At 45.0% G+C, this 13,480-nt stretch overlaps 1 long non-coding RNA gene across 1 annotated transcript in view; it reads left to right on the top strand.

The window, feature by feature from the left end:
- Positions 1-13,480, top strand: part of LOC146185303 (uncharacterized) — a 274,486-nt gene that overhangs the window by 146,183 nt on the left and 114,823 nt on the right. The gene's annotated exons all lie outside the window — the stretch shown is intronic.

The raw sequence follows: 13,480 nt of genomic DNA, 5'->3' as shown, positions 1-13,480 counted from the left end.
TTAAAAACGGAGCTGAAGTATCCGCCACATTTTATATGATCCGCACATCTGTATGTACCACCTCCAGAAACACGAGATTTAAGGCCCACACCTTATGGGCTGGCGCATTACGCCAAAATTAGTCGGGTGTTTGTGTAGCTCTTGAAGGCGTTTTTAACAAACTCAGGGAAACATGGATAAGTGACAACGGCATCACTAACGAATTGCCACATAGAGCCAGATTCTTCCTTTTTTTATATCAAAATTAAAACGTAACTGTTCTTCGCATAACGCTACACCAAGGACATATATTCCACCAATGAATCATAAATCATTTCAATCTACCACGTGCCCCAGCGAAGCGGGCGCAGTAAGAGGATGAGGAATAGTGGAGGAAGTGACTTTAGAGAAACTGAAATAGTACAGAGAGCATTGCGCAGCTGGTCACATGGTGGTGCGAGCCACAGGAGGAAACGTAGGGAGCAGCCGTCGCGGCAGCCTATCGCGCTGCCAGCTTTCGCGTTTTTGCATGTAGAGGGTCATAAGTTTCTCTGCTGAATTCGTTTTCCTATATATAGACGCTTAGGTCCCATCATTTGCTTTATTACTAATGCTTATATATCTAACTAGTGATCTAATTAATGCTTACGACCACTGTCGTAGTCTTATGAAACAATATGTCCCAGTAGTCGAGTGTTACAATTGTTTTTGTCACAAAACGTCTAGCAGAGAAGCTTGTTTACATTACACTGAATCAGATTCTAATCACATTTGGTTACTGTTTTTGTCTAAGCATTATTCGCAAGGTTTTCAGGCACTAATGTGCTCAAGTCAATCTCACAAGGTTTTGAGACCTTACGTTGTACAATCAACGCTCGAAAGTTGCTCCAAACACTCTCCCCACTGCACAGCTCGCATTCGGCTCTGCTTCTGTGCTTTGTATTTATACCCAAAAGGGCTATACACGGCGTTAACAGACTGCCTCTTTCAAGGAGCAAGGCGCTTGGCGAAAAAAGCCTTACCACCAGGCATACATTCCTTGTTATCGTTAAAATATATATTCCGTTCCCTCTCTTTGGCAAGAGTTCGATCCTGCGAAGCTCAAATTCCGTAGAAAGGCTGCTCTCAGAGAATCGCTCATCACAATTGAATGCATTCCGGGGAACGGAGCTGCCTGACTCGGCAAAGCTTTCAAGACGTATTTCACGTGGATGTTCTCCTCACGTGAGATTTTCGCAGCCTGGGACCCGGTCGTCTCGTTTTCTCTACTGAGAGCTCTGCTTTGCATTCATCGGTGTGCGTCTATCGCGCAGCTTTTCGCAAACTCCCCACCCTTTGAAAGTCGGCGCGTGACCCTGCATTTGCATCGAAACCGAGGTCATATCTGAGTATGGCGCAGGTTTCGATACTCCTTATCCGGCCTTTCTATGCTGAGTCAACAACGAGCTGAGCGACTCAGCACATTACGTGCTATCGGATATCCAGCGTGTCATTCCATGAATTCCTGTTTCGCTTCTTCAGTATATTTTCGCAGTCGGCTCATGTTTTGGCAGCGTCAAGAGAACTACAAACACACGCAAAACAAAAAGGCAAGACAAGGTAAGCGCTGTTCCCTAAACTAAACTAAGCTAAGCTAAGTTACTCTTTTGCGTTTTCGTTGACGTGGAGTCGCTAGAAATCAGAATCGGAGCCGCTTCTTTAGCGCGACAGATTTCCCTTCATTCAGCCAGGACACAGCAGACATTGTTCAAAAGTTAGACACTTAGGATCTTATACTTACTGAAACAATGGTCAGCAAAATTATTACCGCGCTTGCGATCGAAACATGAATCGAAAGAAACCCAACTGCACGAAATAAAATACCGGGCGATATTGTTTTCATATTGTTACGTATAGCGTAACACTACTATCACCGGTACAACTTTGGCAGCCTTTGGATACATGCGCATGACACTTTCCGAGATACTAAGCCGTGTCCCTCCAATTTGTTGTAGCTAAAGATTTGCGTTTCTCCACAGATTTTGCATCAGCTAGTTACCTACAGGCGGAGCAGACTACGGAGGAGCTGCCGTCTATCCCCTTTATAGGCCGTTCCCTTTAGTCTGTGATGCTGTCTGCTTGAACACGCCCATGTTTCTTTCGTCTTTTAAGCCTAACAAGCATGCACGCTTTAAAATCTAACGCATTAGCTCTTTTGTTGTATTACTTCAGTAAAACTATTAATTACACTGGTCTCAACTGTCACCTCAGTTCATATGGGATATATACCTGCGGCTGAATCATGGGAAGACGACTAAGCTGAAAGGTATCCCTTCACTGAATGTGCCCCATCAAGCACGCACTGAGCTGAGTGCTGCAGTAAAAAAGGGCTTATATTACTTTCTTGTCTGTAGAAAGCGTCACGCAAAAGCATACAAACCCAAAGTTTTTACGGCCTCTTTTTTCTCCCTAACTATGCTTTGGATATGCTCTTTAGTAATGCAAGGGCTACGTCGATGACGTGAGAACTCTTACGACATGTAGCATTCGCCTCGTAAAGAAAACGGCTAAGCCAAAAGAAAGACCAGACTTAACAGCTGTTTAGTCTGTCACAAAATAGGTTGCTTGCCCGGCGTTCTTATTCGTGCGCTTGGCAGCAGAGTATTCACACCCCGCGAGTCAATGTACGCCGTACTTATTTCGAGAGAAAAAAAGAAAAAAAAAAAACGTTAGAAGGGCGTCGCTTGCATTACGAATTCCCTGAAACTTTGAAACGGACGACTGTTTCAAATTGAACACCGAATAAATTGAACACCGCGCGCTTGGATCACAATCATATGTCGAGGAGGAAAAACCACATATGACGCAATCTCCACCGAGCCATCAGCCAAACGTGGCGCTATTAAAAAATTTTTATACTACGCAGGTGTCAACATCCTGCAGCTCTTATATAAGCACATCATCCTGCCATATAACTGGGGTGTCATTAGCTGCATTTGAAAGCAAGGCGAACCAATATTTTTCCCAAAAAAGTCTAGCAGGGAATTCCAGAACAAAGCGAGAAGATTAATATTGAATAAATTTATAACATTTTTTGCATGCAATATAAAACAAATAAACAGAAAAGCGCACGGGCCATTTTTGGATGCGCCATTCAAAGGAAGTTAATTTAAAAATTCAAGCAATCATGGCACGTGTAATCAGATGCCACAAATCGTCGCCTCGCTAGAAAACTTGAAAACTACTTTTATAATCCTACTTGATAGTAATTACAAAGTCTTAAAGCACATCCAACACGATAAAAACTATCCATGAGCTCTAAAAGTTGTCTAGCACCCCCCCCCCCCCCCCCCCCCCACTTTCCTCCCTCCTGCTCACCTCGGAGAGGAAGGAAGCCTAGTTAGATTGATGGGTTATGTTTGACCTTGGGACGCGCAACGTTTGGGTGCCAAGTTCTTTTTCTACCTAACAACGGCAAGACGACTGAATTGTTCAAGTTAAGTCTAAAAAAAGAGTTCTGAGAAATAAACACTGCAGTAGAGCAAGCCTCAAAGGTTTTTGCCTTATCGCTCTTAAGAGGTCTTTAGAGCGACCACCCAGACTTTTCTCTTTATACCCTTCACATCTCTGCGGACATCGCTGTTTTAGGCGAAGCTAGCCAGCCAGCCGCTTAATTTTCTTTGCAGTAAGATACGTTACACGGTCTGTAGAACAGCGTGATAATAAGTGTTCCGCTTGCGCCGCATTAACCTCTTTAGTCGTTTGCTTTCAATATCTCAGGCGGAGTTTGCGGACCCGAAAATAAATTTCAGTGCGCTTTCCTGACTTAACCTCACTAGGGTTCTACTAATAGACTGTCGCGACATGCGACGAAATTTCTTTTTCAGGCGCTTGTTGTCTAGTGTCTTGCAATTGTTGTGGTGATGGGTTAGATGGGTCCTCATTCCGCGTTATAACCATTTATCAAATTCTGAAGCTCCTTTCCGAGCTGTAGGCAGACAAGCGAGGGTAAGTCTGGCTAACCATCGGCCTAACCTATACTTCTCCAGGATCTCTTTCATATGAAGTACAGATTTCAGGCAAAGGAGAATTAGAGTAAATTGTTTTTACTATAAAAGAAGCCTATAATAAATATTTGTGGCGGTTAGGAAGAATTAGAGACAACAAGACGCTCTCCGACTGCTCTCGGGCAATCAGATTAGAACAACGAAAAACAGGCTCCCGCATGTAACGAAGGAAAATTCTTTGCTAATGCTCACGGCGGGGAATTTGCTTGGGGAAGCTGCTACTAATTGCTTATATAGTTTTGTTATGACATTTGGCGCCCGTTGTAAAGACGCATTTATCACTGCACGGTATATTTATAGAGGCGTGCTGGATACGATGTTAACTGCCTTCTTTTTCGACTCATGAGCCTGCAAAAAATGCGGGCGCCGTAAACTGTATTGCTGCGGTTTAAATGTAACAGCATTTTTTATTGACAGGCTACTCAACTACAATTTTGATTCAGTTACTTTATCTTGTCCACTCACTTGAATTCTACTTCCATTCCTAATCTAAACATATTCGCATACCGTTTCTATCAACGCTAACTAGAATTCACTTTAACGCGATACCTTTAAACCCAAGTTCTCCAGAAATTCTGTCGTTATATCCATCGGCAATGGGAGTGGAAAATCACGAGTCTGCAGCTGGATGGCGGCCTTTGAGAACAGGCGTGGTAGGTTTTTAATTTTTTCTGGTGCCACGCACTACATGGCATTCCCGAGTTGGAAAGAGCTTCCAACTCGGACAGCTCTTTTGAGAGGAGCTATCCTCTGCTTTACGGCTTACGGTTTGTTGCAAGCGAGCTTGATATCTTTTTCAGGTGGCTTTTCGTAGAGTTTGAAGGCCTACGATTTTCTCCCAGTGAGTTTGTGCGTGATTAAAGGGCTGCAGATCAAGTGATATTTGGTTGACAATAGTAGGAAAGAAGATCCGCAAAGAGAAAGGAACTTGTACAGGAGCCTCCTCTCTCGTGCCATGCCTTTAATGAATCAGCTGAGATGTGCCTAAAATCTTCCTCTGCGAAGTTCTTATTGTCATTTTTACTTCAGGCCGGTAGCTCCACACAGCAAAAGTAACTCCCTGGCATGTGTGTGGCATGTCAAGGGAATTGCTTTGGCAAGTGTTAGCTAGAGATGGGTCACTCAAGATCAAGCCGGATCTTCGGAGAGGCTCTTTCAAAAGAGCGGGTGAGCGGCGGCTCACTAAAAGTGAGTAGTGTTTTTTTTTTCACCAGCCGGCTTTCTCTTTCAGTGATCCGATTCGGGCAAAGTGGTTTCTTGGGGGCCGAATCATGGCTGAATCTTCTTTTTGGTGTGACATCGGTACCATCTATTAGCGCTGCGAGAAAGCAACTGCCCTCCTGCATAGCCTCCAAGATAACCCCCGCGCGCTTGAAGGAAACACGCGCTGCGGTGATCTCGGAGGCCATGCCTCCCGCCCATGCTTACAAGAGTCGCAAACATCGCTCGCATCCCCTCGCCTTCGACTGTCTTTTGAGACGTTTTTTTCTAAAGGGCAGGAATGAGCGGTGACGTAGTCAGTGAGCCGTCAAAAACGGTTACTGTGGAGAGCCGCCCGTTCAGTGAGCCGTCAGGAACTGTAAGCGGTGTTCTCTTTCTAGCATCTCGTTCAGTGAGCCATCAGGAACCGTTCCGTCAGAGTCGGGTTTTCTGCTTGGTGCGACTTCAGCGCCATTTATTCGGAGTGCGCGAAAGCAACTCCAGTGGGAAGGCAGGGGTGGATCGAGCCGGCATACAAAGAAAAGAAAAAAGTCGGCCGTCTGCACGATCCTCCGTACGTCATCGGCTGCCGTCGGTTGGGGCGCGGCCGGCTGCTTCGCCGCCGTGTCTATAGGCTTTGCACCGGCGATATGGCAACCACAATGCTGAATGTATGCTCCGGGTGATCGCCGCCGGTTTTGTGCGTATTTTGTATTGCTTTCCAAGCGTGCTTTGCGTAGTTTTCTCAAGCTGCATTACAACAAGGCGAAGGTCGAATGCATAGCACCTTCCTCAGCCAGCCCAGCAGAAAAAGAATCTGGTTTGGCCACGTAGGAACAGAGCCGACTACAGCGAGTTGTGTGCTCTAAACGGTAAACAGATGCCTTGAAAAATTAAAACCACCACCTCACAGCATGAATGACGAGCGATGCGGCTTGAAGTAGACACAAAATAATTAAATGAATGAATGAATGAATGAATGAATGAATGAATGAATGAATCAATCAATCAATCAATCAATCAATCAATCAATCAATCAATCAATCAATCAATCAATCAATCAATTACGGTCGGTGTGTGTATGTAGCGGTGAAAGCAAAAAGGTTGAACAAGTTTGAATTAGGGGACCGGAGAAGAAACCTGTCGCCAGGTAGTAAGGAAACAACGGGTGAAACCGGGGGGCTGAGAGCCGTGAGCCTTGAGAACAGCCACAAATGTGAACAAATGGTTTCTAAGAATATACAAAAAGACTAATCAGAGAGAGCAAAAAAAGGTGGGGAATGGCCAAAAAGCGCAATTTGGAAAAGAGAAAGGGCTAACACGGACTCGAACTACAAAGCTTACTGCATTAAAAAAAAAAAACTTAACAAAAATACTTCAGGCTTCTCCTGAATTCATGGTCTTCGGGAATATAGGAGGGACCTCGAATCGGTTAATCTGCTTTCTTTATATTTATAATTTACAATATATAACAGTCTGATTGGTGGCATCAAGTATTTGTTAGGGATAATTCTGCATGATGGTCAATGTTTTTCAGATAATTTTTAAACGATAGAACAAGAAATTAACGAATTCCTTTCTTGGGGAATGAGTGCACCTGCAGTAAACATATATTTAAATAAAAAGAATCGTTTATTAAAAAAACGGATATTGCTGTTTACAGCAAAATACCACTTGAACGAACTTCATTTAGACGAAGTATTCAGTTGTACGAACTTTTTTAAATCCCCCCGCTGAAGCTCAATTGAACGCTAGGCAAACGCCCTTCATTTTAACGAAATTCAATTGTTCCTCATTTCAGTCCTACGAACATTTTCTATAGCGCCATCCTGTGTCTCCTACCTCATACTGAGCATTTCAACGAGAAAAACATGCACTTTTTGCTGACTATTTGGACGTTGAGAAACACATTAAGCTTAACTCGCTGTATAAACAAGCTTGTAGCCAGTGGAATCGCTAGCTAGCTTTACATGCTCCACAGTCATAGTCACAGACATCCACAGTCATGGTCACCCATACTTCAGCCCTGCAAAGCCTCTTAGCTCCAAGAAAGGCGTACGTATGCATGCTGGTTAATCGTGGTCTGCTGAAGGAATGATCTGCCTGGAGGAAATGAATGCCTCTGCTGCCCAGCAGACCGCTGTGCCGGACGAGGTTTACGCGGGAGCTTGCACACAGTGACTGAGGTGAAGACAACTTCAGACCTAAGTTCAAAAGTGGTGCAAAAGGTTACTGCATTACGAGTATAATATTTATTTCAAAACGGCAGGACGACAGAAATACAGGGCGAACACGAGCGCTGTTCGTCCTGTATTTCTCTCGTCTCGGTTTTACGCTAAATATTATACTCATGATGTCAGACTTGAACAAGTACAACATTTCACTCTTTTAAAGGTTACTGCATTCTTCGCTAGCAAATGAGTGTAGGGACAAATTGAAATTGGGTCGAGATATGATGCAGACACCGCATGTTTCTTGGAGCTAATGGGAATAAGCTTCCGCGCACTTATTTCAGTTCAGCGAACTTTCACTTCAAAAAACATTTTCACAAGGTCCCGTGAAGTTCGATTCGTTCAAGTGAAGTTTCACTGTACTAGGATTTTGTAGTCACCATAAAGGGAGATAAAACGGAGACACAATTATTTCCCCATTTTCGTTGAGATTCTGGAGGTCGGACGGGCGCGGATCAGTGAACGAGAGTAGTGAGACAGTGCCGGCTTTCCCTCTCTCTCTCCAATAGGACCACTGCTCGCTCCTGAGCGACCCAGATTCAAGTGTGCCGGTGAGCCGTTCAAATGAGCCGGCTCACTTCAGTGAGCTGAGCTGTTCTGAGCGGCGCACTAAAGTGAGCCGCTTTGCCCATCTCTAGTGTTAGCTGGCAGGCGACATGGACGAGCACCCATTCGTCGATCGATGGTGTGAGCATATAAAGGCGTGCGTACACAATGTTCTGCAAAATTCTCTAATTAAATAACTAAATACCTAAACAGCAGTTAAGTAACTTGTTGCCGCATTTTTGTGGTTAGTCGCAAAGGAGAGCTCGAAGTCGTCAGCAAGCTGATGCCTTATCAGTATGTGAAGCGAAGAAAAAGCCATTTTGTAAAAAGCCCTACAAACCGAGATAATTCGATGATTTTTCACTACGAAACCGCAACTGAGCGCCAGAGACGCGTAGGGAGCTCGGTACAGACATGACGTCCGGTGATTACATGACGCTGTGGCTAGGGCACCAAACTCGAACTAGCTGCTCTGCAATGGCGTGTCATGAACTTTATTTCGAACCGTCATTGTGAAAAATAAATAAAAAACAGGTGGCAGTAAGTTGCCTTTCCCTTGCATCAAGGCGCGAAGCAAAATGTACTAAATTCCGCGCCACCATACAGTTGAAGTTTTAATTCAGAGCCGTAGTCCCTGCGCACCTCATCACCGGACGTCGCGCCTGTACCGATTTTCCTGCACGTCTTTTGTGCTCAGTTTATGTTTCGAACAGGAGCGAGCGTCAGAATTTATCGCGCTGTAAAGCTCCATTGGGACTTACCCCCAAATTCGATAATTAAAAAGTCTGCTAGTTGTTTTTAGGCTATTAGCTTGATAATTAGAAAACAATTCCAGCATATCTTGTTAACCAAGAAAGAGCGTTTGTTCCTGTAAATATTTTTTCGATTTTTTTCTTAATAGATCCAGCAATTTTCTAAAGTGCTGTCTGAAAACACGGTACAATGTCTCCATACAATATCTACAGAGTTTGTGCTTAAGTAGGTGTCAATACATCCGTTAGAAATGTCTGCGGAGAGAGTACACATTGTGTAAATAATTATGTAGTCTACAACATGTTCGCGGACACAGAGAAGCCAAAATGAGTGCGAAATTGCTCGCCGTTGATAGTGAACGCGCGTAAGGCAGCTGCGCTTGGCACACATCTACACAATACTAAAGAACCCTTATATCCGCATCTGCCATTACCTACGTCTTTAAGAGTCAGCGCTGCCTGCTCCTGAGTGACTAGAAAATCCAAGAAAAATTCTAAGGGGCACTTTGGACCCCTAAAGCAACCTTAATAAGTGCATGAACGAACTTTTATTAGTGGAGGAAGGGCTGAGGTAGTAGTTAGGGGATGAGGAAAAAGAGAAAAAACGTCTGCTAGGTAATAATTCAACTCGAAGACATAAGGATAAAAGTCGCAGTGAAGTTCAGAGAAAGCTACTAAGCGTAGTAAGAAGCCTAACTTCGTCTACCGTAGACAGCAAGGTCCTTCTTAATGCTGTGAGGGTCGAGAGAAGGAAGTTGATTGAAGGCGAGAGCATCTGCGGGTATGCCATGTTTGGTAACCAAAAGGTCCATGGCACAATCAAAGAAGGGACAGTGTCATATTAGATGAAATAGGTCTGGCTTGCAATTAAAGTGGTAGTATGGGCATTTCAGTAAGCTGCGGTCTTGCGAAATCAGCAGTAGGAATCGCGGGCGATGCGGTGCTAGCCATTTGTGAAAAATGTAAGGAGTTAGGCAGCATTAGCACAACTCTTAATAATGAAAACTTCTTCAGCCCCACAGAGGTTGCAGGTGTCCGCGAGAAAACCCTCAGGGGTGATGTCATGAAGCCGACAGCGACTTGCGTTCTTGAGGTGGTTCAATTGAAAATAGTGAATGGCAATGTTCATCTGATCGCATAGAACTTCGGGAGTCATGCACATGATGTATTCATCAATACGGCCCTGTGTAGGATTAGAAGTGAGTAGACGTTCGATGGCCGCTTAATGAACAGACTGATTTCGTGTGCCAACAAAAGTGTGGCCTAGATTCCATACGACACGAATGCAATGGCCACGCTCTTCGAACATGGATACTGTGTGATGAAACATGGTCGCGATTACGATGGTAGTAGCCGGTTCATTTTTTTCAAGTGTCGCGGCAAGGCAGTCTGTGATGAGCCTGATTCGGAATGAGGTTTGACCCATGGCTAATATAGGGTTCTTCAACTGGAGGTATTTTAGCGAATTACAGAGCTCCAGAAGCTCACCGTCGGTTGGAGTAACCCAGGGGACGTGACGAGTGCGAGAACCGTTGAAAGACGGCTACTCTGGGCAAATCTCGGCTGTTTCTAGCACGTTGTCTTTAGGGATCCGTCTATATAAATTGCTATTCCGTCATTAGTTTTAGCTGACGATATTCGTTTTACTGCAATGCGGCATTTTATAGGGCGGTCACGTGTAATTGCTCGGTTCAACATAGCACTAGGCGAAAACATTTATAGTGCGGTGGTCCGAAGCTTCCCACTACGGTACCTCTTTCTCTTTTCTTTCACTCCCACCATCCTCTATTTCATTACGCACGGTTCAGGTGTGCATTTTTTTTTTCTTTCAAGATAGCGGTTCAGGTGTCCGCGGAGAATTATGATAGATACAGCGCCAATTCTTTCCTGTAAACTAATTTGAAACACCGCTGATTCCTCCTTTACTGCCTCTACTTCTGTGTACTGTGTGGTGTGGCATTCGAGGAAGTGCCGAATGAAATGCACAGCACGCACGCCTGGACCGGATGCCCAGCGGAGTCCGCTTCTTATAGGCGTGAATCCGCTGGCTCGTGAAGCCATCGGTGATGATGGCGTCAGATCCGGTTATTACACATGACTGATGCGACGTCATGATGACATCACATCCGGTCACTCCAGTCATAGCCGATGATTTCATAAGGTGAGACGTCACAGCCTGTCATGAGTACTGACGTCGCTATCGCTGTCATCATCAACTGCCACTCTCAACATCAGGAACTATGACTGTCATCATCACTGTCACTATCACCAGCTGCTACTAAATGTCATTTTTAGTCACTATCTACTACTAAAATTCTCTGACAAAAGGTAAAGAGCCCTGCGAAGTGTCGCGAAGTGTGGCACTTTTCACGGGCGCACGCATACATGCATGGACGGGCACTCATGAACCTATAAAGGCTTTCGCCCTAATATCGCCCTAGTATGAGCACCGGCAGAACCAAAACGACAACGAGCAAGGCGGATTGCAGTGAGAAAAACATGTAACATCAATGTTGCTACAAGTACTTCAGCACTCCTATTATTTTTGAGGCCTTCAATGCCAAAGGGTGGGGAAGGTTAATCGAGGGGGTGGGCAACATTCCCAGTAACCTGCAGCCGGCCCGAAGCAATAAATTAAAATGCGCTGTAGGGGACGCTCGAGGTGGATGGAAAGCTTTTGCTTGCACTGGATGCGCTATTAAATTCTACATAGAATCTCTTCTGGTACTGTTCCCCCGGTGATACTCTTGAAAGCGTCAACTACTTAAGAAACTTGCTGAGGTTTAACTATCCTTGCAGGATCAAGTTTTACCAGCGTTAGCAATCGGCCGAGGCCATAGCCACTGCTGCTGCTTTGCTTTTGACTCGCTTTCACGCTTGGTAAGCTACTCGTCAACGGGCTAGTATCGCTTTTCTTTGTTCGATTGTCTCGACAGTCAATCTGGCACGTCCACGGTCTCTGTGTCTTGCGGAAGGGTGTATGTGCTTGACGTATTTGGCTTTTTCAAATGGAGGAGCAGCGCACATAGAACTTCAAGCACAGTACGAGTGTTCTGCACTTGGAACTTGTTAAAGACGATGGTGTTTTACGCGCAGCGTAAGAATTTGTTGCAATTTTAAAAGAGACGTGAAGGGCTACGGCGGTAGCCTAGTGCTCTCGAGCCCAGGTACGACGATTTTCACTGCACAGAGGGAGATAAAACAACATGCATCGCACCCTGGCCAATCCCCCGCCGTAGGTATGTGCCATTGTGACTGACAACATCATCATCATCATCATGCGACGCATGAGTACTTGGATTAAACTGTGCAACTCATGAGTACTGTGGGCCGTAATAAAGGGAAACTCGGCAATGAGCGCAGTAGACCTAACACTCTAAAACAATTTTGTCTGCGTGTCCTGATTTTTAAACAAGACCGTTGCACATATCCGAGAATAGCGCAGAAAGCTGTACAGGGTGCGCAACATTTTGGTGAAAACAAAATGTAGATCAAGCTTATTAGCACCGTAGTGAAAGGCAATCTGCTGCGTGCGTAATACGCCAGATTGTGGAAACCACGCATAATCTATCTCTCCAGTCGGGGCACAGTAAGTGCATGTGGGTGCTGAGCTTGTCGCCTGACGTCAGGCGGAGTTCGTGTATAGCCGAGTAGGCCCGTGGTAACAGTGCCTCTTTCGAAAATAAATCCGAAAAACATTCATATCCCACAACTGAACGCATCATCCCGGCAGCACCCACATAGTGATTTCCGAGTTTAAGGACTGGTTGGTAATTAGCTCGCCTCGTGCTCTCACACCCAGCGCTCGCTGCTATTATCTGTTTTTGCGCGTGCAATATTCCTACACTTTGCAATATCTCTATTTCGCTTTCCTCAAAGAGCCCCTTTTCGAAATACGGTCACTTGGGCGCTCCAAGCTAATGGAGGCCTGTCTACCAAGCATAAATATCCCTCACTGAGAATGGTATCGCGAAGGGCCAGAATAAAAAAAAAAAAAAAAGATAAGTGCGGCCACATCGCCAATGACTCTGGAATGCCCTGTTACGAGGCAGCCATATATATTAGCCTCTAAAAGCCGCATGTGGGCCTCAAGCCTCTTCCTCGCATTCGCTATTACCCCCCTCTCTCTCTGTCTCTCTCTTCCTTACTTCTATTCGTTTTCTTTGCGGCAGCACTGGACTTCCGCGCTAAAAGCTTATAAAGCACTTCACTTTCGGCCTGCATGTCTGCTCACGCCCTCGCCCACCTAGCGAGCCACCAGCATGGAATACTATACCTAGTCATGTCCCCTGCATAAACTTCGACTGAGACGGCATTGACCCTATTGCCCGCTCCGATCAGCGTACGGAACCTCTATCAACGTTTGTTTTCGCTTGCGCAGGTTAATACTATTGTCGCTGAAACTTTATCTATCCAGGTGAATATCAGACAGCTGTTAGTGCATGGTGACGTAGTAGCCGTTGTGTAAAGCTCGTTCCTTGACTGTATACTATATGTAATCATCCTTCTATCAAATGCACCGTGGAGTAAATTGTTACTAAAGAAGCCCGTACACAGTGCGGCGTAGTATTCTGAGCTGCAGGCAGTTGTTCCATGGCCCTTCACGTGAAACCTTAAAATAATCTAATAACAACGTAATAAATAACCACAATTCAGACAACATTAATCGTTTGTAGACGATGCTTCTTCGATCATTTCCTAGTTTCAAACAATAACATCGGCGAAG

The sequence above is a fragment of the Amblyomma maculatum genome, chromosome 6, assembly GCF_055883805.1.
Source record: "Amblyomma maculatum isolate TAMU_Amacu chromosome 6, ASM5588380v1, whole genome shotgun sequence".
Classification (NCBI taxonomy): domain Eukaryota; kingdom Metazoa; phylum Arthropoda; class Arachnida; order Ixodida; family Ixodidae; genus Amblyomma; species Amblyomma maculatum.
Note: the sequence above shows the minus strand (reverse complement) of the source record. Positions and strands in the feature narration are given on the sequence as shown.